Source organism: Athene noctua, chromosome Z, assembly GCF_965140245.1.
Source record: "Athene noctua chromosome Z, bAthNoc1.hap1.1, whole genome shotgun sequence".
Classification (NCBI taxonomy): Eukaryota; Metazoa; Chordata; class Aves; order Strigiformes; family Strigidae; genus Athene; species Athene noctua.
In genome coordinates, this window is record NC_134077.1 from 25,214,864 (window position 1) to 25,240,320 (window position 25,457).

The window sequence follows — 25,457 nt, forward strand, 5'->3', positions numbered from 1 at the left end:
CCCATTTTCCATTGAGTGACATTGCAGACACAAAATCATGCAAATGCTGTTATTCTGTGGTGTATGTCTGCAAACCTCATAGCATGACCTGGCCTTCAGCAGGGTCATGCCCGTGGAACCCAGCTCCTCCTGCCCCTGTTGTTCAAGCATGTCTTCCCACTGCAGCCCCCACAAACAGCAGCAGCTCAGGCAGAGGCTTTTGTCTGAGGAGCTTCTCAGGAGTTGTCAAAATTAGGGCCAGGTTCATATGCAATATTGGTAATGCTTGAAAAGAGAGTATATTGAAAACCTCTTGCTTGCTGCTTGCATTGCAGGCTGCTTACAGCTGTGCTGGCATTGTCACAAGAAGCTGGTGTTCTCCGTTTTGTACACGGGAGATAAGCGGTATCCCTGTGATGAGGTGCCAGTGGCAGTGTGTGCCTGCCCCTGAGCACACCGCCTTGCGGAACCTGTGGACAGAGGTTTCCTTCTCAGGCAAATGCTGAGTGCCTGCGGCTGGTTCATCCCCATGTCTGCCACAGCAGAGAATTGGCTGCAGCTTCTTGGCCACACTGAGTCTGAAATCCTCTCTGCCGTGGGACCCAACTAAGTGGAAACCACAGCAAGATAAAAAAGGGTCAGCTATATAGGTCAGGCAGCTGTCATTGCCAGACTTGGTAACACTGCACCTGTCCAAATTCCCATGTGAAATCTTAATTTGCAAAGACTGGAATGTAAATGTGTTTGTTGGTGGTTGTTTTTTTGTTTTTTTCTTTCCGAATGTGGTTTAGCATCCCTCCTTCCCTGCCCCCAAGACCATGCTTTACAGTGGAGGGAGCTTTGGAGGAAATATAAAAACCTCTTGTGAGCTCCCAAGCAGAGGGTTGTCATCTTGCAGGCACCTCTGGGGCAGACTGAAACCTCTGACATGCTTTTGGAACATAAGTACTCAGCAAGCACCGCCTGTCTCTTGTTTTTCAAGACTGGGACAGAGACAACACCAGCATAATTTCAGTTTCTGTAATCTGACAGCCATCCTCTAGCAGCTGTGAGGCGGTGAAGCCCCAAGGAGCATGCAGCCTTCAGCTAACCCCACTGCTGAGGAGCGCCTTGCTGTGGTTCCCCTGGCTGAAGTTTGCTCGTATTTCTGCCTCCCTCCTGCCTAACAGCGTGACCACCTTTGAAGTGATTCTGCTTGGGCCAATTCGTTGCTACTATCCCACTTGTCATTTCATGGAGTCATTAAAACCTTCTAATATGGCTTATTTAAAAATATCTTTACAGGCCTAATTTTCATTAAAATGAGGGTCTATTCGTGCATGCCTAGCATGCAGTCACTGCTCATCTTATGTGTGTGCACCTTGACATGCTGACCTATCTGGTTTTCACAGACAAGCAGCAGTGTGAGTGCATGGACTTGCTATGTGCATGTCCAAATGAAAACTGACATTTGAAATCAGCCCGGAAAACATGCAATATGCAATTGCCTGTGGGTGCTGAGGGGTGCAGTTCTTGGGGGGGTGGCGAAGTGTCTATACCTCCACATGGATGTCATCGTTATGCAAATTCCCTGAGACCAATTGGTCCCGGTCACAAAGCCCTTGACTTGCTCTGCCTCTGGGAGGGCCACCCAGAGGGAGGGAGGGAGGAAGGAGGGAGGGAGCAGGATGATGGCAGCACGTGGGAGTGCAGCACAGTCAATGCTGATTCCAAGAGGAAGGAATGAGTGAAAAATCGATGAGCAAAGCAGATTATTCCCCTTTCGTGCAGGTCCCTGCTTTGGGCAGGCAGCCAAGCTGAAGCACAGCAGAGAGGGAGCATCTGGCTTGCCAGCTACCCTGCAAGCCCACCACACAGAGCCAGAGAGAGCTGTAAACACCTGGTGAGGGGTGCCTGCTCATGGCCACAAACTGTACACAGAGCAATAAATGGCTCTCTTCTATGTTTCTTTGCCAGAAAGAAGATGAGGCACATAATAGCTCTTGCTAAACATTGGTGCCACAGATATTTATTCCTTTTATGTGAGAAGGAAAAACTGTAAAAGGACCTATTAAACCACAATATAAATATTACTGTTTGAAAGATCTGGGCTAGGAATTACTTGGACTTCCATGAATTTCACATGGCAGGGGTGTGGGTGATTTAGGCTAGTTAATATTCAAGACATAGGGCGTGATTGGACTTTTAGGATTTCGAAGGATTACACTTGTTTGTCAAGTGGGTTTTTAATTTCTCTTCAGTTTTAAATCATTATTTGTAAAAGTTAAAACTCCAAAATATCACACCCTTGGTCCATGGCATAGGACAAACTGCTCATTTTCTCCCACCTCAGCTCATATTAACCACTCTTCTCCAGTGCTACTGATGCCACAAAAAATGTGACTTTTCTCTTTTAAGTAGTTCACACTGGTGTGCACACACACACATGTGGCAGGCATGTGTTTCATAACAGGTTTTTGTGCTTGTGACTCAGAGCTGAACTATTAAATCATAACACATGGCTGACATCTGGAGTTCACTCAGACATTTTTGTCATTTGAATATTGGTAGCGATGGTTTGCTACTCCCCTCCAAAATGTAACTTCCTTTATTCTCAGCTTATAAAAACAGAGGTAGAAGATTTTACTGAGCCTGTTGGTGTCACTTGATCAATATATATAAAATATTTAGTCCGAGCCTTCTTAAAAAGCACATATGTTCAGAGAGTTTGGCAGACAGATCTTTCTAAAGAAAGTCTCTACTTCAACTTTAAATTTAAAATGATTGCTTACCATGAGAATATTCAGAAATTGCTTATTTTTTTCTCGGTAAGAGTCTGTGGTTGCTTAAAGCACAAGCAATCACCTGTTAGCTAGCAAATTGGGGTAAGAATTGTTGTTTTTAGAGGAAGATTAAAATATGCTGGTGGTTGCTGTAATGTGGAGAAGTTTCTCTTACCTGTGTCTCACAGGGCACTGTGTGCTATTCCCACAGCTGTTTGCTGTGGGCTGGTATGGTCCTGTGGAGATTAAGATTTTGCATTCTCCTTGAAAATATTGTGGACATACCAGTTAGAGTGTTGTAATTATGGATGTGTTGAATCTCACATTGATACCAAGGATTCAATGAAAACTGCCGTATATCTGCTGCTGTGATGAGTCTCAAGAAAAAGGGGTGAGTCGGGGGAATTGTTTCTGGCTCTGACTCAGAAAAGCATCTAATCATATTTTTCAATCAGGTCCGGTAAGCACATCTTCAACTTTGGGGACCATCTGGTTTTCCATTGACTTTGAGAAGGATGTGTCCCTGCTTCAGTGCTGCTTTAGGAAGAAAGGAGAAGGAGCTGTCTGAAGCCTATGCTGACTCCTCTCTCACTAAGAGTGAGTATAGTGTATCTTCAAGGCATCTTATTTGCCTGGTGAGGGGCTGCAAAAGAGGGGTGACTGCCACTAGGTTGAAGAAGGTGATTGCAAAGGTTTCTAAAAGATAGGCATGTGAAGGTTTGTTGCAGAGGCTTTCCAGTCTTTCACTATCAGAGTAAAAAGTGTCAGTGGCACTGTGATGCTTTTGAGTGTCATACCAGTGAATTAATGTCATTTGATGGAGGATTTTTAGCATAGTTCAGTATAAGGCATCCCAGGTTCAGCAGGGAGGGCTTCACCCACAGCACTTGGTCGATGGCACAGATCTGATGTATAGCTGACTGGTGATCACTTGACTGTGTGCCTGAGCTGTCAGCTTTTCACATATGGTTTCTTTAAAAATTTTTTTTAAGCAGTTGTGTTTCAAACCTAGTCATGTCTGTTCTGTTTACAGTAGCTGGGTAAAAATGTCATGTCAATGCTTCAGAAAATTATTTGTGCCCTGGGGTGTTTGACTGTTATCTGTTTAATAATCACACTGGGTCTCATTGTAGCAGGCTGCAGTGATTAAATACATGATAGCTGAAGGAGCATCCTGCCCAGGGTCCTTCATCCTCAGAGCTGCATGCTGCCACCAGCTGGACAAGGTGGACTCCCGTTGTTCCACTCACCTGTCAAGATTAAAGTGGAGTCCTTCAAACTCCTACAGATCTATATCTTTATCAGAAAGCACTGGTGCTGGATGTGGCCCTGATTTGTACACTTATAACAGTGTTTTCCAGGGCATATATATATATATATATATATATATATATATATATTGAAGTGGCCTGCTGGCTGAGGCCCTGGGTAGAAGTGGTAATGGCCAGAGCAGTGCTGGCCCATCTGCAGCCCAGAGCGGGCAAGACCGCCCCAGTCCATCTCCTGAGCTGGTGTGCGAACATGGCTGTGTTTAGCTGCTGGCAGCTCTGCTAATTGATTATGTGGGTACATAAAAGTGCTGTTCGATAAACAGCTATTAAACTATGTTGTCAGACTGTCAAAATCTCAATTTTGAATATGGCCAGACATGCTATTTTTTTTCTCATGAGGATAAAAGCTTATTATTATGGTTATCTGGTGCTTCTGATTGACAGATTCTGTTTTCAGTTACTTTGCAGCTTTTGATAAACTGTGAGACCCTGAGTGAGCACTTCCTCACCAGATCTCTGGGTCAAGCTGATTTTACTGGAAAATTTCAGCCAAAACAACTTGTCTATTTTTGAGCACAAATGTTGTGCACATAAATCCTGGTACACAGGATCCCCTGGGGCTCCCCAGGCTTGCTGCATCCTTTGGGGTGGCTTGGTGGGGCTATATGCCCTGGGACATGCACCAGCCCGTCCCAGTGCTTCTGTCATTGACTGAAGCGTGTGCCACCCCTGCGGAGCCCAGCACTGCGCTCCAGCATGGGGATGGGTGATTTATGCTTCTTTGATCTGGGGTGGGATGGGAACAGGGGGGCTGTCTTTGAGTCTGGTCCCCACTGAGGATCACAGTTTTAGCTTGCTTCTTGTAAAAAGAAAATTACTGCCTCCCACACCTCTTTATCCCTTGCCCATCTTCCCAGGCTGTTGTGAAAATTAACATGTTGTTTCTGAAGGACTTGGGTATTGTAGTGGCATGGGAGAAGAACAAGCAGAAATTAATTAGTCTGTTTTCAGAGCAGGGTTTTGAGGATTAGAGAAAATAAGCCCATTAAACATTAAGGAGAAAGCAGAATGCTCTGTACTGGGTCCTCACTCACCCTGGGTACTTAATGACATGTTTTCACTAGGAAAAAAAAAAAGGTATGATCACATTAATTAAAGGCTATGCCAGAATGCATATGTACAAGAGGGGTAATTGAAGGATGCTGAATGTCTGCCAATCTGACATTACCTAACTAACTTGATTTTTCAACCATAGTAATATTCTTGGTTGGGGTTTTTTTGGTGCCATATGAAAGAAAAGTCTTTTAGCAAAATAGCATACTGAGCAGAGTAAATTATACTGGTAGGGTTCTTGTAACTCTGTGCCTGATGGAGATAATGAAAAATGATAGTAAACAGAGCAGGGAAGCGATGGTGTGCATATCATACATAAAAAGGTACTGTAACAGCAGTGATCTGTCTGCCATAGTAATGAAGTCAAGCATTTGGAATAATATGATTTCACAGCAAGAAATGATAGTAGAGGGCTGCTGAGCTGAACCTATATTAGACAGTTGTGACTTCTCCACATGAATCTACAGAAAAGGCTAAATCTTAATTTTATTAAATGGTGAGTCACAGCAGACAGGGTCACCTTATGGCTTTTCTAAATTCCTAGCTTCCCTTGTCTCCAGCTTGTTATTTATTAGATTTCTGCACAGCTCTGTGAACTCCACGCAGTACTGGAATCACAAATTCATGGTGCTAGCTCTCTTTCTGAGGCTTCTGCCCTTACTCTTGTACTGTGCTGTCAACTGTCATATATAAAGACCTCACTCTCTTCAACCTCTCTTGTTTTAATGCATATTCCTCTAGTAGGAAAAAAAAAGACAATTCTGCCCTCCTTTTGCAGCTGGGAAGCCCTGGCACAAGAGTGTGTTTCTTCCTCTGAAAAAAGGGATTGCATTCATATCCCCAGATCTCCAGGTATCTCAGGCCACCGGGTCCTAATCTGATCTCCACTGTGACTTTGTTCCCTTCTTCCTTGGACTGGCACCCTAAATGGCTCATTACTCCACTTGAATTCCCTTGAATTCCCCCATGTTTTCAGACTTCCCTTTCTGAACTAGGTCAAAATCTTTGGCCTTATATAGGTAGTTTCCACTCAGAACTACTGCTGGGACACCTCTGAGGAAAGAGAAAAATCTGACTGAAAATAGGAAGACCAAACCACACACAATATAGTTAACCTTGAATCTGTTGGAAAGTCAGCTGAGTTTGTAACAATTAAATTGGGCAAGGGCAGATAAGCATCGTTACTTGATCTTATCTTCATTGCCCTGGTCACCTTTGATCTCCATTTGTCCTTTTCCCATTTGTTTATGCTCTTTCATGCCTTGCTTCAAAGTAGACTGTAAAACCTTTGGAGCAAAGACCGGTGGTGCAGTGGTGAATGGGAAGGACAGACTGACTCATCCACTGGCCCAGTCTTGACTGTGGGAAATGGGTGAATGCTGCACAGGTGATGGTAAGGATGGGTAAATCTGCCCTTGGAGTGGGGAAATTTACCTGTGGCCATGCTACGGTCAGAGACTGAGTTTGCCTGAGCATCTTATCTGGATCACTTGTTGGCCAGGGAGTAGCTGCTTGGGGCACCTGTGGAGCAGCCAGGAGCCAGCCAGGCCAGCACTGTGACCAGAAGCCTCAGCCAAGGGACATGAAAAAATCTGCTTCTACAAAAAAAAAAAAAAAACCAAACCAACACCCCAACCAAAACATAAAACCCTCAGATGTCTGTAACTTTAGCTTTTGTATTGTTTTTACTACAAGGGGATGTTCACAAAGAATTACATTTATTCTCTGTGGAGGCATTGATCTTCAAGACACTCTGAAATAGATAGTTACTGTCAGACTTTACACAGACAGAAACAATAGTATGAGGAAAATCCAGAGATAAGACAACCAGTGGAGGAATATCAGAAGATTACCCTAGAAATGTACATTGATCTTTGTCTTTAATACGTCAGGGAATAAGATGTGTGAAGAAGCTGTTTTAATGATAAATTAAGGAGAAACAGTTTTGAGCATGCCAAGTCTTAAACACCAGGTAGAAGGCAAAGGCCCAAGCTGAACCAGAAATGCCGCTTAGAATGCAAATATCAAACAACAGAGTGCCAGTAGCTCTATCTCTAAAGGCTAATCTATAGACTTTTTTGACAGTGTTGGGGGATATCTTACCTTTTCTTGACCTTTTACTTTCCCCTTGCTTGATTTTTGTTTCCATCCCTTGATGTAAGAAGAAACCTTAGCGCTTGATTTTTTAAAAAGTATTCAAGAGGAAATGTTCTAAACTCCTGAAAGAAAGATGAAACAGTGACTACTGATTCATTTTAATGTGAGCTTTTCTCAATTGGGTTGGAATTCCTTTAGGCACAGGTCTTTGCAGCTCTCTCCAATTACACATGATGGCTTATGTTTGAGAAAATCTCATCTCTTATTAGTGATACTTTTGTTTCTAACTCACCATAAGTAGATATGAAAGACTAGACTGGAGTTTTATAATCAGAGTGGTGGTGTATGTGAAGTCATTAGCAATAAACCAGCCCTAGTCAACAAGGAGGCTGGAAAACTGGTGAATCAAAAGTGAAGACTGTTGTGAAAGGTTTGGTTGAGCTTGGTTTTTGTTCATCACTACTCAACATTTTTATAAAGTAGAGACAGATTATTAAATCTGCAGGTGACACCAAGGTGAGAGTACAGTGAGAGCACTTCAGGATTGATTTGAATTCTAAAGGATCCAATGAATTAAAGATTTGGGCTGAAAAATTATGGTGTAACTCAATAAAGACAAGTCTAAAACTCTGCCTTCTGAGAAGTAATGAGATGTATGGGCATACGTCAGGAAGGGCTAAATGGCCAGGAGTTTGGCAGAAAGAGATCTGGGTTGTGTAGTTAGTTACAAGGTGAACACGAGGCAACGTTATCCTCCAGTTGCAGGGAGGGAGGAAAAAGTGCCATTACGGATAGCAGTACAAGCTGTAGGCAGATGTGCTGAGCCTGTTACTGGACAAAACAGCTCAAGAGCTGTGTCAACAGCAGAGAAGCTGTGCACCAACTGGAAAAACTCCATAAAAGAACAGTAAGAATCCTCAGGGATGCAGCAAATAAATGAGGGCTTTTCAGCCCAAAGAATGGGAGACTGAGGAGGGAAGAGAGAAATGTTTTGATGCTTTAGCACTGCTGCAGAGTAAGGGAATGGCAGTTTGCAAATAACAGTAAAGAAGTTTTGTGCTTGAAAATGGGAAAACACTTTCTGATGGTAATGATGGTGAACTGTAGGAATAGGATGCTCTTGTGGTTTTTGCCCAGCCAGCAACTAAACATCATGTGGCTGCTCGTTCACTCCTCCTGCCCAGTGGTATGGAGAAGAGAAGATATAACAAAAGGGTCAGGGATAAAGGCAAGAACAGGAAGGGCTCACTCACCAATTATGGTCATGGACAAACCAGACTCAGCTTGGGGAAATTAGTTTAATTTTATTATCAATCAAATCAGAGTAGGATAAAGAGAAATACAACCAAATCTTAAAAACACCTTCTGCCAACACTTCCCTTCTTCCTGGGCTCAGTTTTGCTCCCAATTTCTCTACCTCCTGCCCCTACAGTGGCACAGGGGGATGGGGAATGGGGGTTCTGGTCAGTTCATCACACGCTGTCTCTGCCGCTCCTTCCTCCTCGGGGGGAGAACTCTTCACACTCTTCCTCTGCTCCAGTGTGGGGTCCCTCGCATGGTAGACAGTCCATGAATTTCTCCATGTGAGTCCTTCCCACTGATGCAACTCTTCCTGGCCTGCCCCAGTGTGGTCCCTCCCGTGTGTTACAGTCCTCCCAGCAAGAGACTGCTGCAGCCTGGGCTTCCCTCTTCTGAGTCCCGGCCCTCTTTGGGTGCAGCCACCTGCTCTGGCGTGGGCCCCTCCCCGGGCTGCAGGTGGACATCTGCTCCACCAGTGACCTCCATGGGCTGCAGGGCACAGCCTGCCCTCTCGCCACGGGCTGCCGGGGGGGTCTCTGCTCTGGCACACCTCCCCCAGTCCTTCTTCACTGACCTTGGTGTCTGCATAGGTATATCTCACATCTCACTCCTCCCTTTGCTGCAGGTTTTCCTGTCTTAAATATGTTATTGCAGGTCTGCTACCACTGTCACTGATTGGCTTGGCCAAGGCCAGAGGTGGGTCTGCCTTGGAGCCACTGGAGCTTCTAGAAGCTTCTCACATGAGACACCCATGTAGCCCGTCCCCCACTACCAAAACCCCACCATACACAAACCCAACACTGATGTCTGTTTTCAAGAACAATTGGGAGAAACATCTCCCAGTAATGATGCTGTAGCAGCTGATTCTGCATTGGGACAGTGGTAAGAAGTTCACAACTTTTTTAATCCTTTTGAGCTATATACTTCTATGATTCTACAACACAAATATTTCACAGTATTTTGCACTGAGCAAACTGAAAAAGAAGATAATCTGACTTCAGATTTCTCTTGCTTGATATGCTTAATGTCATAGTCAGTGGCTTTGGAGTAGGTGTCTTGGCTCATTCTCAAGAATGGTGATGTGTAAATGGAAGAAAAAATAAGTTTGCAGTCCAGGGAGGAGCTTCTTCTGCAATTAGTTGTGGCTGCAGTCTGACATGGCTGCATATTTGGAATCTCACTGCTTCTAATGTGGCTTTATCATGAGCTCTGAATGTCATAGCTCCCCATTGGCTCCCATTTTTGTGTGTGTGTTGGCCAACATGATACTAGACTTTGTAGTATGTAGCCTGGCTAAACAAAGGTAACTATCAAATGCAACTTGTTGGGAACTTGGCTGAAGCTAGAGCTTGGTTTGGCAATTAAATATCTGTAAGTCTGTTTTGTGGTAACATATGAACTGTGACTCTTACAGGGGAAACAAAAAGCTAAGAATAGAATTAGCAGGAATGTGGCTTTGGTGGTTTTTCTTAGTAAAAAGACAGATCAGCCTGTAAAAGAGAAGAAAGGATGGGTTGGTATAGAGGAGAGATAATGAGTTTTGAAAATTCCAGGTGGGATCTAGTGGTTTGGGCATGTGGAAAGGGAGACTGGATTTGCTAGTTCTTAACCACCAAAGTCAACTTTGTACTCTAGCTGAAGCAGGAATTACCTTCTCAGATAATAATTTTTTGAGCTGCTTTTCTTATGTATGTACTATAATTAAATTTTAAACAATTATCTAGGGATAAGTCAAATGTGTTAAATAAGCATATGAAATATGATGCTTCCAGCCTTAGTGCAATTCCCCTGGAGCTTCATTCTGAAGAGTTTCTGAGTTTTTTTCTGGGACATCGAGACATCTAGCTGGAAGAAGAAATTTCTACCATTTCCATTAAAATTGAAGAGTTATATGAAATCAGGTAGTTTTCCCTGGAATTTCACTAAGAAGGGAGAGCAGTAGAGTTTAACATTTTTCTGGTGAGATACTTGAGTCATTTTTAAACATTCTAACACACTCCCCATCCTTCCCCCCAACTGAACACTGAATATTGCAGTAAAATAAATATGTCAAAATAATATTGGCATGCTTTGATTTTGTTGATTCCAGAATGTTCGGATGACTGGAAACCAAAAGGTGCTGCAGAACGTGCCTTGTTCAAGAAGTGGTAACTTGAGGGGCATGCTCCAGGCTGATGGGGAAGAGACAAGTCTTGCACAACTCTGCTTAAAAGCTTCCTTACTTCATGGCTTTTCCCCATCAAGAAGATCTAAGGGAAGAACCAAAGTTGTCCTGGCAAGACAGCTTTTGCACCACATAGGAAACTAAGTCTAATGGCAAGAAGTTTCCCTAAGCCTCCATTTAAAGAATGATATTCCACTTCCAGTTGCCCTCTATTCCCCTGGCCCTGCTCTGGGACATCCCCACTGCCTGCAATTAGTGAAAGTGGTCAGCGGAGGACTGCAACACAGGTCTCAAAAATATTTAATTGGACACAACATAGACCCCCATTCTCACATGTCTGTTCCTGAAGTGGTAGAGTCTGTGTGATGCTTTTCCTCTGCTGTGTGCAGAGCTTAATGCAGAAGACTGTGCACAGTTTCTGTTGTAGATTTTGCTCAGCATGGTGCCATGCTCTGCTCAAAGAGCACTTCCCCAGAGAAGTGATGGGATTAGTGCAGGCTGCCAAAACTGAAAAAAAAAAAGTCCCATAGCAGAACAGCATTAGTTGACAGTTGTGGCATGTCATTTCCACTTCTTCCTCATCTCTACTAACTGAACTGTTCATTTGCAACCACAGGCTCCTCCCTAAGAAGAATTTACAGCAAAGCTGGTAAAAGAAAACACCATTCAGTTGATTCACCAGTTACACAGAATCCACTCCAGCCCATAGATCCCCATCAGAGAGGGGCTGTGTGGAGCTGATGCAGTTACCATTTAAGCACATTGTGCATTTGAAGTGAGTACATCTAAATCCTAGAAGACAATGATCTAATTCTACTGCACTGCTTTCTTTCTTTAGTTGGGGATTGCAGCTTCCATTTGCTGACAAAGGATTGTTGGAGATATAAAACAAGACTAAGCAGGTCCCCTGTCTGCCTCCAAGCACTGAGACTGAATTCAGGATTTACCTTCATGTTATGTCTGTTATGTTTCACTAAGCTTGCAGTCCTGCCAATCAAGAAACTGCAGTTACTTCCTCCTAAGTCTGTGCTGTCTGTTGCTTGTATTTGTGTTACTAGCTGAAAATTTAATGCTGTTAATACCTTGCCCTTTATTCTACTTCAGATAAAGTAGAAATCTCCAGAGGTCTTTGGCTGCTTGCAACCTCCTAGGATAAACATTGCACTTTGCTTCAGGGAAGGCCGGCAGATTTGGAAGTCAATGTGCACCTTGTGGGGTGCTTTCAGGCTCCCTGAGCACAGCTGGACATTGTAATGTCAGGTTATTCCCCAGCAGAAGCAACAAGGAGGCTGTAGAGTAGGCCTGAAGACTGTATCCTTGATATATAGGAATGCAAGGCAAAGAGCTAGCTGACTGCTAGCTGTAGCTGTAGGTTTCCTTTGCAGCAACATTTCCACCTTGATGTCCTGGGTTTTCAAACATGTGAACTCAAACTTCAGCATATTGTGGTGTGGACCATAACCCTCTGGCTGACTTACCCCTGCAGACAAGAGACAGAGCTGCTCTCTGTGGCAGTTAGAGCTGGTCAACAGTTTATTGTAGTGAAATTCTTTTCTTGAAACAAACAAAAAAAAAAGTGGGGAAAGTCTCTCTCAGCCAAAGAATACCTGTTGGAAGCTCTTCAGCTTCGTAGAGGCTAAGCAGGACGATAGCTGTATCTGTACTTGCAGGGTGACCTATAATCTTGGCATCATGCCTGCTGCAAGACACCTTGAAACCTGGATGCCTCAACAGTAGCAGTCACACCATGATTTCTTGTCTGCTCGTTGGAGTTTTCTTGCTAAGTCTGGAGCTTGGTATGCTTGGGTCTCACTGGGCTCACTCAAAGTGTAGATCTGGTTTTCAGAACCCTTTCCGAATGAGTCAGAAACAAGACTTAAACCTCAGCCTCTCTGGTAATTATTTTAAGCAAACGTTCAGACTGTAGTATTCTGCCTTTTTCTGTCAGAAATATTGTATGTCTAGTTTTCATTCTGATATGGGATGAAAATGTTGGACATTTTAATGGAATAGGATTTCTTCCTGGGTGCCCAAGGGAGGATGTTCATGGCGTGACTCTGTAGATCAACTTCATGGTGAGAGAGAGCTACCAGGCCCTCACAGAGCTCCATGCCAGTAATTAACATTTCAGATAAAGAGAAGCTCTCCTCCATGATTGTTACAGTCCTGTCATCTCTCCTGTGCAAGTAGAGATTATGTGATCAGGGAAGGGTGTTTGTGGCTAATTAGGCAAGGTAATTCTCTGTAGCTTTTTGGCTCTTTAGCTTTCTAAAATACACTTTTTTCCCCCCTCCTTTCTGCCCAGTTTCATGTTCTCCCTTCTCTGCAGCTCCTAAAGATCTGAGCTTCTGTTTGACAAACCCAGAAAGTGGGAAGATGAAAGCATGAAGTGCCCTTTTGGAAGGGACTCATGTGGCTTGCAGTTCCTCTTGAAGACTGTCTCTTCCAAGACATTGATGAGGATGCAGTTATCAGATAACGATAAAGACAAATGGGGCCATAGCTGATATTGGCTTACATAGAAAGCATCATCAAGTGATCAAGTCATCATTCATATATGAAAATGTATAAGTAAAACACCATCAGCACTCCCTTTCTTGATTTCTCTTCACTTTTTTCCACTGTTTGATAAATCTGATTAGTAAAACAAATTTGATAGGGTCCCTTGTTGTTGTCTTATATATATATTGAGGCTCATATGATGAGAAACTTATGTCTTGGTTAGAAATGATAGCTGTTGTGAAAATACTAACACAGACAGTAGGAATAGTGGGAAAGGAATACGAAAGGCCAGAGTAATGAAAGCTTGGAATGAACTGTGTTTCCGCTGCCAAGTAGGGGGACAAAAAAGAAGGAAAGAAAAATAAAAGATTTGGATGTCCTTTTTTTTTTTTTCCAGTGAATGTAATAAAAAGGAAAATTTTGCCTTGGAGCTACCAAATGTGTTAGCTTTATCTCAAATTAAATACTGTTTTTTACACTCTGAACAAACTGAAAGAGTTTGTTTATAAATTCTCTCCCATCTTTGGCTAACACTATTTGACTTGAATTATGAACAGTTGAATTTTGGTCATCTCTGAAACAGCTTATTTTTGTTGCAGCTCTATTCGTAACCCTTGCACCCATTAGGTCTGTTTCTGTGGTCTCTAAAACAAAAAAGTACAGAAACAGAAAAGCAATGGGACTGCCTACGGCAAGTGTGGTTGCAATTATTTACAATGCTGTTGAGGTTCCATTGTAGAAATGATATAAGAAGATACAGATTTTTTTTTGAGCCAGATGAGGCCTTGGTTTTGCTGTCATCCTGCTTCACTATCCTAAAGAGGATTTGTGATCCTCACTCCTTGGAGGTGCCTCAGGTACTTCTACAGCAAACTTTCTTGCTGCTCTGGCTGCTTTTACAAAGCAAATCCTCTGTGTATGAGATGATAGTCAGCAATTGGGGTAAAACTGCAGGATTCCCTCTATGCTTCAGTAAAGAGGGTTCAATATAATTTAACATGGAAAAATGTAATAGTACAGAGGACTGGGTTAAAAAATAATGAAATGAAACATGATTTAAATTGAAGCAGCCCCCATGACACTGCAAGGAAAATGGTCTGGCTGATGTAGTGTATATAAACTTGAAACCATCAGCCACTACCTTGCATCAATTAGAAAAGTGCACGGGACACTGAGCTGCTCTGTGGATTTGACACCACGTCCTGCCCCTCCTGTGATGCAGCACCCAGCACACAGTGCTGCTCAGGGCAGGGCAGGCTTTGCCCAGATTACATACCTGTGCCCTTTGCAGTTAATTTGTAACACCAGTTCAGGTTACTAGATGAGAACAGCGATCTGTGGTATGGTGTGCAATCAGAAAACTTGCTTTCAAAGGCCTGCATTTCTCTAGTTATCTTCTTAATGTTAATGTACATTGTAGGTATTGATGTCTAATGATGAAGGAAACCCCCATTTGCAACGATGCTTCCTCCTGAAGTCCAAGCTCAGGCTGTTTCTGTCAAAACAGGAATGGACAGGGTTGAGCATGTCTGAAGCAATAAGATAAAATTGTATGGCAAAACACAGAATTGCACTGGATGTGAAGCAAACACTGAGACTAGAAGTCGTACATAAGGTGTTTCTTCTGTGGCAGTCACTCAAGTCAGGCTGTGACTGTGGGATGAGTCTGCAAGGAACTTGCCATAAATTTAATTCAGCCTAAGAGTGCAGAACAGCCAAAACTAGAGCTGGAGGGCAACCAAAGCTTGGCACAGTTGTCTTTCCTCCCCAGTGTACCTTTTCAGCAACATCGTCTTGGCTGTGATGCGAAAACTTCATTGTCATGCTGGGAGAAGCATCATCTCTCTGGCTTCAAGCTCTGCACAGAGCCACATCTCTCTCCCACAGGGCTTCTAGCAACCAGGAAAAGCAATGTGTCCTATTTCTCAGTCTGTCTTTGGGGCAATAATTTAGTGTAGCAAAGGCAACTTACCAGGTATCAATTCCATAGTGTCAGTACTTCATTATCAGAAAAACACTCTTTGCCTACAAAATCCTGAAGATGAGCCTCAGCTAGCTACTGAGGGCAAAGCTGCAGCAATGCCTGCACTCCAAACTCCCCTTGATTTTAAATGAAGCAAGAGGCTGGTTGCATCTGCGGTGGCTTTTCAGACACTTCCTCTTCTACCTGAGCTGAGTCTGAGGCAGTTTTTTCCTCTGGAGGAGGATATACCACTGAGCATCACAGCTGGCAACATTGTAGGAAAGATGAAGGATTAAAAGATAGTGAGATCATATGATGTCTTTGGTTTTCCAGGAAGGCCCCATGACTTAAAAGGAGTCGGTGGTTCTATTTTTAATTCAGTTAACACCAGATAAGTAATTTTTAAAAATAGCAAACAGGCTTCTTGTGATCCGAAGAAAGAAAGATAATTTTTAAGGTTCAAATATGAAAGAAAACCAGCCATCAACTGTAACTTCTGCCTGAGATACCGAGCTTCACAAGTGTGACTGAGCACCAGGAACTTCAGGACATTCTGCAATGACATTACCTCACTCAATTTGGAAGTCAGCCTTCCCTTTTCATCAGCTTCTGGGATTTCATTACAGCAGAAAATGTACTGTGAAGAGATGATGGGTAAAGATTATGCAATGCAACTCATCAGTCCATCTTTCCCTCAGTATAGCTTTTCCCTCCTTTTCCAAAGACCCTGATAAGCTAAAAATCCATATTCTAGCATTTCCTTGAGACCTCAGATATTACTCTGACTCTATCATGATTATCTGATTTTGAGATGTTTCTTGCTGCTGAAGGATAGAATGCACCATTCAGCACTGGATCTGAAGCTGCTCTATGTCAATGGCAAAAATTCGTTTCCATGTGTTCAACCTTTGTGGCATCCTCCCTTCCTTGTCTGATTAGTTTCATCCCCTGATATGAAGGATACATACCCATTTCTACCAAGCCAAGTATTTTCAAACTTGTTACATGAAGATCTCTTTCTCAGCAAACAAGGGTTCAAAATCAGGCACAAACTCTCTTTCCATACTCTTGTTTTTCTTCTGACTGTGGGACAAGGTCTGGGCTACTCTTTCATAATTTTTCCCTTTGTATAGGCTGCAAGAAAGAGAATGCAGAATGAGATAGGGCAGCTGCAGCAGCCTTCACACAGCCAGAACAGTACTAATGCACTGTGTTTTGTCATGTCTCCGAGACTGTATGCTTTTTTTCATGTGCCACTAGACCTTTATCTCAGTGGGAAGAAAGCATTTATTTATCTTGGTGTACTTGAGGCTATAAGGCTTTCATACTCTTTCAAAGAATTTGCTCTGTAGAGATGTGGCAAGTTTTATCAACAGCTGGAAAAAACAGCATTATTTCTCGTAATCCTCTTTTTTGTAGAATTCTAAAACCCACAAAGAGCCCCACTGCTGTGCACTTTGCAGCAGCAACTCCTTACAGGCTCCCAGCTCAGCCTTAACACAAGTGAGGGGCTGGCCTTTGCAGCCTCATCAAGCTAGGCAGCTTTGCTGGTAAATGTAACTTCCACCACGGCTGTGACCAGAGCTATGTGCAGTCATGGACATGCTGTAGGGAAATCCCATGGAGCCTGGGAACCTGCAGGGTGAGAACACTTGCTCCTCAGCTGCTGGTTTGGTTGGTGTTGCAGGCACATGGCTTTCCAGCCCTGGCCCCAGCCTGGCCAGCTGTGGGCAAGTCTGCCCTGCCCATTGCAGCATGGCTGCTTCCAGCTGACTCTTGGAGAGCCCCTGACAGGCAACTGGGTGCCCCCTTCCCCTGGTCAAATGCTGCACTAGTCAACAGTCACCCTACTACTTAAAATTTCAACCATGTGTGAATAATCCACTGACCTTCAGCACCCAGTCATCTTCTCAAATGCTCTGGGCTTCTTGTGGGTCACAGTTCTTTCCCAGGATAACACATATCTGTTTTAGATCTGAGAAAAAGCTTGCAGGCTGAACCTTGCTGATCTGGGGTTTTTTCCAACTATTTTAGTGGGTCTAATAAAAGATATTACCCTCTGTCCACAAACCTTGTTCCTTTACGTTCTTAGACTGTTAACACTGCACTGCTGCTAGCACCACCATTGCCAAGCTGGGGTAACTCTGTTGTTGATACTGTGACTGAGAGCTCAGGCACATCAGCCTGCTGGGGTTATGGTTTTTCTGAAGCAGTCTGAAACACAGCTGATCTAGTACCCAAAGCACCTTTACCCTTTCTGGACATTGGAAAAGGTCACACATTTCTGAGGTCATGCTGCATCCTTGTACCAAGGCTCCTGTCCCCAGCTTGGACTGAGATGTTTGTTTTCTCCTACCTGGCTCTCCACACCTGCAAGGCTGGAGGACTGGTGCTTGCTTCCTAGTTTTCAGACACTTTACCTTCTTTTAGATGAAAAATCGGCAGGTGATAACCTGTATCTTGCTCTGTAATTCAGAGCATTTACATATAAGCCAAACACAGGTACTGCAGGTGCTTCCAGTAGGTGCTCTCCCATTTCAAAACTATTTTCTTGTATTTCTTTAGGCTGGGGATCGGGAGCAGAGGCAGAGCAGTTGGATGTTGTATTTACAGGCCTGTCAGCTTGACATCAGTGCCCGGGAAATTGATGTAGCAGCTCATCCTGTAACCATCACACAACACATGCAGGACAACCAGATGCTCAGGCCCAGTCAGCATGGGTTTATGAAAGGCAGGTCCTGCTTGACAAACCCAATCTTCTATGACAGGGCAACCTGCTTATTGGATGAGGGAAAGGCTGTGGATGTTGTCTACCTTGACTTTAGTGAGGCCTTTGACACCATTTCCCACAGCATTCTCCTGACAAAACTGGCTGCTCCTGCCTTGGATGGGCACACGCTTCGCTGGGTAAAAACTGTCTGAATGGCCGGGCCCAGAGAGTTGTGGTGAACAGAGTTAAATCCAGTTGGCGGCCGGTCACGAGTGGTGTCCCCCAGGGCTCGGTTTTGGGGCCACTCCTGTTTAACATCTTTATTGATGATCTCGACGAGGGGATCGAGTGCACCCTCAGTCAGTTTGCAGATGACACCAGGTTGGGTGGGAGTGTTGATCTGCTCGAGGGTGGGGAAGCTCTGCAGAGAGACCTGGACAGGCTGGAGCCATGGGCTGAGGCCAACTGGAGGAGTTTCACTAAGGGCAAATGCCGGGGGCTGCCCTTGGGCCACAACAACCCCCAGCAGCGCTACAGGCTTGGGGAGGGGTGGCTGGAGAGCTGCCAGTCAGAGAGGGACCTGGGGGTGCTGATTGACAGCCGGCTGAACAGGAGCCAGCAGTGTGCCCAGGGGGCCAAGAAGGCCAATGGCATCCTGGCTTGTGTCAGCAATAGCGTGGCCAGCAGGGACAGGGAAGGGATCTGACCCCTGTCCTTGGCACTGCTGAGGCCGCCCCTCGATGGCTGTGTTCAGTTTTGGGCCCCTCACTACACAAAGGACATTGAATGACTCGAGCGTGTCCAGAGAAGGGCAACGGAGCTGGTGCAGGGTCTGGAGCACAGGTCGTACGGGGAGCGGCTGAGGGAACTGGGGGTGTTTAGTCTGGAGAAGAGGAGGCTGAGGGGAGACCTCATCGCCCTCTACAGCTACCTGAAAGGAGGGTGCAGAGAGCTGGGGATGAGTCTCTTTAACCAAGTAACAAGCAATAGGACAAGAGGGAATGGCCTCAAGTTGCGCCAGGGAAGGTTTAAACTGGATATTAGAAAGCATTTCTTTCCTTAAGGGGTTGTTGAGTGTTGGAATGGGCTGCCCAGGGAGGTGGTGGAGTCCCCATCCCTGGAGGTGTTTAAGAGTCGGGTTGACACAGCACTGAGGGATATGGTGTAGTTGAGAATGGTCAGTGTTAGGTTAATGGTTGGACTAGATGATCTTCAAGGTCTTTTCTTACCTAAATGATTCTGTGATTCTGTATTTAATCCCCTTCTCTACTGCATACCGTCCAGCTTCACAGCACCATGTCATGTCGGTATTGCTAAACTAGTTACACCAGGCTGAAAAAAAGAAGTTAATTTGATATTTATGGTTCATGTGTATTTTATAGTAAACCTTTTTCTAGGTAAAAGACCAATTATCTGGGTCACAGTCTTTTGGGATTTTCCAGCCACTACAATCATACATATTTTAGCTTTGTTCCAGGATTCAGTTTTTGTTATGACACAAGTGTGTTTTCTTCCTTTGGCTTGGCTGTATTTTTGACCTATGGGGACAGTGGTTTAAAAGTCCTGTCTTACTGTTCATTTGAAGTTGACTTAAAACATCTTAGTGTTTCTCTTGGACTTTTTTCATTCCTGACTGACCTTGTTATGTCAGCTAAAGAAATAGTGTGGCTTCTTCTCATCAGTGCCATGTGGGCAAGCAGGGCCATGGCATGGGTAGCTGGGGGATGGAGAGGGGGTGGATGCTTGTTTTGGATAAACTGTCAGGGTGCATGGGGGGATGGCATAAGGGAGGCCAGGGAAGGAGGAGGCTGAGGAGGGAGGTGGTAGGGTCAGGCTGAGAAAACATTTGGATACACTGACCCGGGGAAAATGTCAGTGCAGTACTTGGTGGCTGGGCAGACAGACCCTGTCACTGGATATTTCCAAACCAGAACTACGTGGCTGGGCACCTGGACTAGGCGTGGAGATGATTGCAGTGGCCATGCGGAGTTGTCATGGCATGGGAACTTCCTGCCCTCTTGCCCCTCTGCTACACACTCTGGGTCATCCCCACTAGTGTCCACACAGCCACAAAATGAGTGAATAAATATTGCTGCTTTCCAAGTTTTGAAGTAGAATGAAGAAAGCGGAAGTGTGACATTGCCTGCATCCAGGCATGCGCCATCAGAGAGCACAGAGTGCAAATAAAAATAGTGAGGTGAGGGCGGGGGAGCTGGAGGTGGAGGTGTTGCAAGATCCGTACTGTGCTGCAAAATGTTCCTGCCACCAACAGCGTTATTCAGTGATGATGTCTTGTCATGCTGCTTTTAGGTGCTGTTTCATCCCATTCCTCCTCTGTTTCCCTATTTTAAGTCCAGGATGGCACCGGACAGAGATGATGAAGGCAGAACTGGAGGTGTGTAAGACGCTCTACATTTAAATTAAGAGGATTTGAAAGCCTGAAGTGTGTTAAGCATTGAAAGAATCAGTGTATTGCTTTAAGTTCCTGAACATGGTTGTGACTGAGAGGGGAGAAAATGAGGGAAACACTGGCTAGGTGGTCTAAGGTCAGTTCACAGGGGTGAAGCTTAGGCCCTGGCTCCTCTTCGCACAAGATGTGTTCCTTCACTAGCGGAAGCCCTGGCTTGGTTCCCACAGCAGCACAGCTGGGACCTATGTTATGAGGTGGGGAAAGCCTTGCTCTGCTGCGCTCTGTTACATGCCTGCTGGTGTGTACCATCAGCAGGGCTTTGGGCCAGGGGGCAACTAGCTGATCACGGCGACCTGCTAGGCAGGCTGGTCACTGCAGGTTGTGCTGCACCTGGGGACCTCATCCTGACCAGGTAAGTCATGCACCATGCTGGCTGTTTGTTCTCTCCTCACTACGCATGGCAGGTAGCTCATAGACACTGGATCCTGCTAGCTGGAACATAGGGTGGTCCTAGAAGTGCATCTCTGCTGGGAAACATTTCTTACCAAAGCAGAGTTAACCTCTGGTGACTGCTGGAACTCCCATGCTGGGTCAGTGCAATGTCAGCAGCCCTGGACCCAGCAAAGTGCCTTTTCTTTACTGCTGGCTTAAGATGGCCGTTCTTCTAGGGCAGAGAGACCAAACCTTTCCTTTCTGCTTGTATTTATTTATTTTTTAAAACAGAGGGATTTCTGCAAAAAAGCACATGGGCTCTAATGTGACCCTTCCGTGTTCCTGTGCAGTGCGGACCTTATTTCCTGAATGGCTTGCTCTGCACTCAAGTTAACTCACACCCTGGATTTTGTCCAAGTACATTTTGTTTCTTGATGTGAGGCCAAGCTTTGCTGAGTTGTGGTGCCGTTTTCTTCTCCCTGCTCTCCTCCTTGTTTCTCTGTTAGCATTCTCATTTCTGAGTGTTACTGGCACCCTGCAGCCAAGGGGGGGAGAGCAAAGCCCAGCCCCATGCCTGCTTCTAACAACAGCTGAAGTGCTTGTGCTGAAGCTGCGGTGAATGCCTTCATTAATGAGCCTGTAGGCTGAGCTGTGCTGAGCTCAGCCCATCACTGAAAGGTATGTCTGAAACCAGCTGAAGCAGAAAACATTTGAACTCTACACCCTGCCAAATATCTTCCAGATGTGTAAGATGTAGCCTCGCTATGGACTCTGACTGTAGCTCTGCCAACATACATCTGCACATTTCTGGTGCAACAGGGATCATGAAAGTAGATCTTTTACAACATCTGGTGCCTTTCCCTAGTTCTCCCTCCTTGCTTCTTGTGGTCCTTCTATATTTCTTCCTTGCACAAATAAAAAAAAAAAAAATAAAAGGAAGAGATACAAGTCCTTCTACTGATTTATTACGTCTTCCCTGCATGTTTCATACCTTTTTATGCTGATGGTTTGGTGAAAAAGGAGGGAAAGATAGAGACTTTGTTCTTTGGTCTAGAGATCAAGCCAGTGCCTGAATGGATTCTATACTGATTCAGGGCTCAGCTGGGTGGTCTTCTTGCAGAATCAGATCATAAAATGGTATCAGTTTCCACTGAAAAGGGGCTTTTGTAAAACCAGAGATTTATCTTACTGTCACAATAAGAATTATTGTTTTAATTCTGCAGTCACCTGGGCCTGAGGGATGTCAGAACAGAGCTGGCCAGAACAGGGGAGGGAGAGAGCAGACCTGTGGGTGTTAGGTTATATGAGAATGTGATAGTATCTCTTATTTGCAAACAAAGAAAATTACTGCTTTTTAAGGTCTTACTTTTGAATTTGTTTTCTTTATGAAAAAAAAAAAATCCAATAGAAGCCTTCCTTTTCTGCTGTTCCCAAACAAATGGGGTAGATAACCCTATCTCTGCAAGTTTACTATGACTTCTTATCTCACTACATCAGTGAGATAAGTGGTGGTTGTTTGCCGACCTTTGTTTCTACACCAAAAACTGTGTATTCTTCAAGAAATAATTATCTTCAGAGCCCATAGCTGTGTCAGTCTCATCTGTTCTGGGAAGCTAACCAAACCCAGGATGGGGATATATTTTGATGAGAGACCACCTGGGAATCACAGAAGCCATCTATGTACGCCAGGGAGTTGTGGTCAAACTCTTGGCACATTGTAGACCACAGGAATCTAATGCGTGGAAAGACTTCATTTGGCCCCATCATCACTGCTGAGTTGATTGATGGGGCTGAGATGCAGCCATGCTGACATACCTATTTCTGTCTTCCTGCTGTGGTGAGCTGGAGCAGGGTGTGTGGTATAGAAGCCTGTCAGTCAACTTGTAGGACTTTTACTGATGAAAATGTCAAATGGAGGATGCCTGTCTGGTACTGTGTATTGTGCAGCTGGGGGAGGGAGACAGGGAGGTAAATGGACAAAAACCTGTTTCCTGATCTAGACTATAGTGTAGACTTCCTTGTTTTGGAGCAGTCAGTGAATGTTCACCCATTTCAACAGTGTTTGCAATGAATCTGCCTGGGTGACACCTGGTCCTGAGGTAACGTATGATTTTGTTGGGACAACAGCTCTGAGAGCTGTAATTCTCACCAGCAGCTCCATTTAGCCAGATGTGCAAGCATGTTCCTAATTTCAGGCATGTAAGGACCCTAACCAACATAGTTCACACTAAGTATGTGTGGAGGGACCTGCAAGATCACAGCCAACCTGGTCTGGCAGCTAATCTTGTAAGGGTGGTCTCTCTTGCAGACTTTTGATGGCTGTGGGGGTCCTTTCTTCCTTAAAACATTTTCTGTAGTGAAAGCCTCACCTTCTGCTGCTGAATGTATGGGCCAGATCTTGTTATAAACCTTATTTAGTCTAGCCTAAATTGAAAGCTGTTGAGATATTATTCCTATTATCACTGTTTTATTGCTATGGTTTCTAAATAGTTTGCTACTTAAGTTGGCTTTTCTTCTGATAGTTAAGACAAAAGATTTCTACAGTTAAAGATAACTAGGGAAAGGCATGAACAGGATATTGAGGGAAAAAAGGTCTTAGGAACTAAATTAATGGTCTTAGTTCATCCTCTCCCCATCTTCCTCATGTATAACAGATAGAAAAGAGGCCCTGATATTGGCTGCTGCTTCATCTTGTGACATGATTTATGTCATTGTGTGTCAAAACTGAAAAGATCTGGATGAAACAGCTTTGCTTTTAGAGAGACCCACCCCTTGGTGGTTTAAATCTTACAGACAATTTTATGTTGTGAAGCGTCTGGAAGTCTCCTTGGCCCCTTTCCAGCTCAGTGTCCCGTGGAACATCTTCCTTTGAGTGGCCCCAGTGAGTGACCTCTGACTCTGTGCCTACAGAACAAAGTAAAGCATCTCAGGTTCAAAGCTCCTGGGATTCTCCTCTTGTAATCCCCGCCTGAGTGTGGTTTGAATGGGGAAAGAGAACAGACAAGTAGCAACAGTGCCATTTCAATTGCAGAGGATACAGCTTAGTCTAATAAACAGTATTTCTGATATAATCATTCTGTTTGTTAATGCCACCATCTCTTTCAGTGCCCTACTTGTAATATCCCCATAATAATCATGGTAACTACTGTAAGCACAGTCCAGATCGATTAGAAGATAGCAGAGGAAAACAGACTTGCTTCAGTCTATGTGTCGGACCGCTCTTCCCTTTACTCAGTTTTAGATCTGATTTTTTTCATTCACAAGTCATCTCTTTGATCTACCGCCTCAAGTACACCCTGGGCCACTTCTATCTTCCTTCTCCAGTTTCTTAGGCTTGTATTATTGCTCCCTGATGAATCTGATCTCACATTTTGAGGTGCCCCAGGCCTTTCTGATATTCCCAGTGAAACTACAACAATCCTCTCTCTTCAATCATTCTCAGGTGTAAATTTGACCTCTATGTTAGTCTGCCAGCTGATTTCTCTGGAGACTTCTACACCCCACAGCTCTCTGTGTGTGCTGAGACTGAACATGGAGGTAGTGTAAAAATGGGAGAAAACAAATCATTTATATCTGAAGTGAAGCCTGTTTGCAAATGCAGAGCTTTCATGTGTTGCATATGATGTTGAACAACCCCTACAGCAGATTTAATGCTGTTCCCCAGTCTCACAGGACTGACTTCTCATGTGTCCTCGGAGCTCGAGACGTTAGTAAGCGTAATGATCAGAACTGCATATGTGGGACTTGTGATTCTTTGTCTTCTAAGTAGCTATAAGAAGGTTTTAGACTGTCAGGAGGTGAGAAGGCATTAAAATTATGGGAAAGCAAAGACTACTCTAACCTCCCCTGTGCTTTCTGCCTTTATCAACCACTGACTGTTTCTTAGAGGGGCTGACCAGACTTTCTTTGCTAAGACTCAGTGAACAGTATGGTTAACTACTTCGTCAGAGAGTGGACTGTCTGAGTGCCATTCATCTTGGTCATTAGCTTCATGGTCAGCTGGAGTCTGTGGCATAATGTCTGCTTCCTTAATATGTAGAAGGGACCACTTAAACTGGAGCAAGTATTGCCAATCAGATGATTCTGTGATTCTGTGATTTTAATGCAAGCCTATGATAATGAATTCATACTCTTCATATGATTATTATTATACTATTATGTGTTATTATTATAGATAATTTACATTAAAATTTGTTACTAAAATAATTTTATTTATAGAAAAATAATTTACATTAAAATCTATGTTATTAATATTATGATCAGTGCAGGTTTTTGTGGTTTAACTGTGGTGCCTGAGGCACTCACAGAATCACAGAATCATCTAGTTAGAAAAGACCTTGAAGATCATCCAGTCCAACCATTAACCTAACACTGACAGTTCCCAACTACACCAGATCCCTCAGCGCTAAATTGACCCGACTCTTGAACACCTCCAGGGATGGGGACTCCACCACCTCCCTGGGCAGCCCATTCCAACACCCAACAACCCCTTCTGGAAAGAAATACTTCCTGACATCTAGTCTAAACCTCCCCTGGTGCAACTTGAGGCCATTCCCTCTTGTCCTATTGCTTGTTACTTTGTTAAAGAGACTCATCCCCAGCTCTCTGCACCCTCCTTTCAGGGAGCTGTAGAGGGCGATGAGGTCTCCCCTCAGCCTCCTCTTCTCCAGACTAAACACCCCCAGTTCCCTCAGCCGCTCCTTGTACGACCTGTGCTCCAGACCCTGCACCAGCTCCGTTGCCCTTCTCTGGACA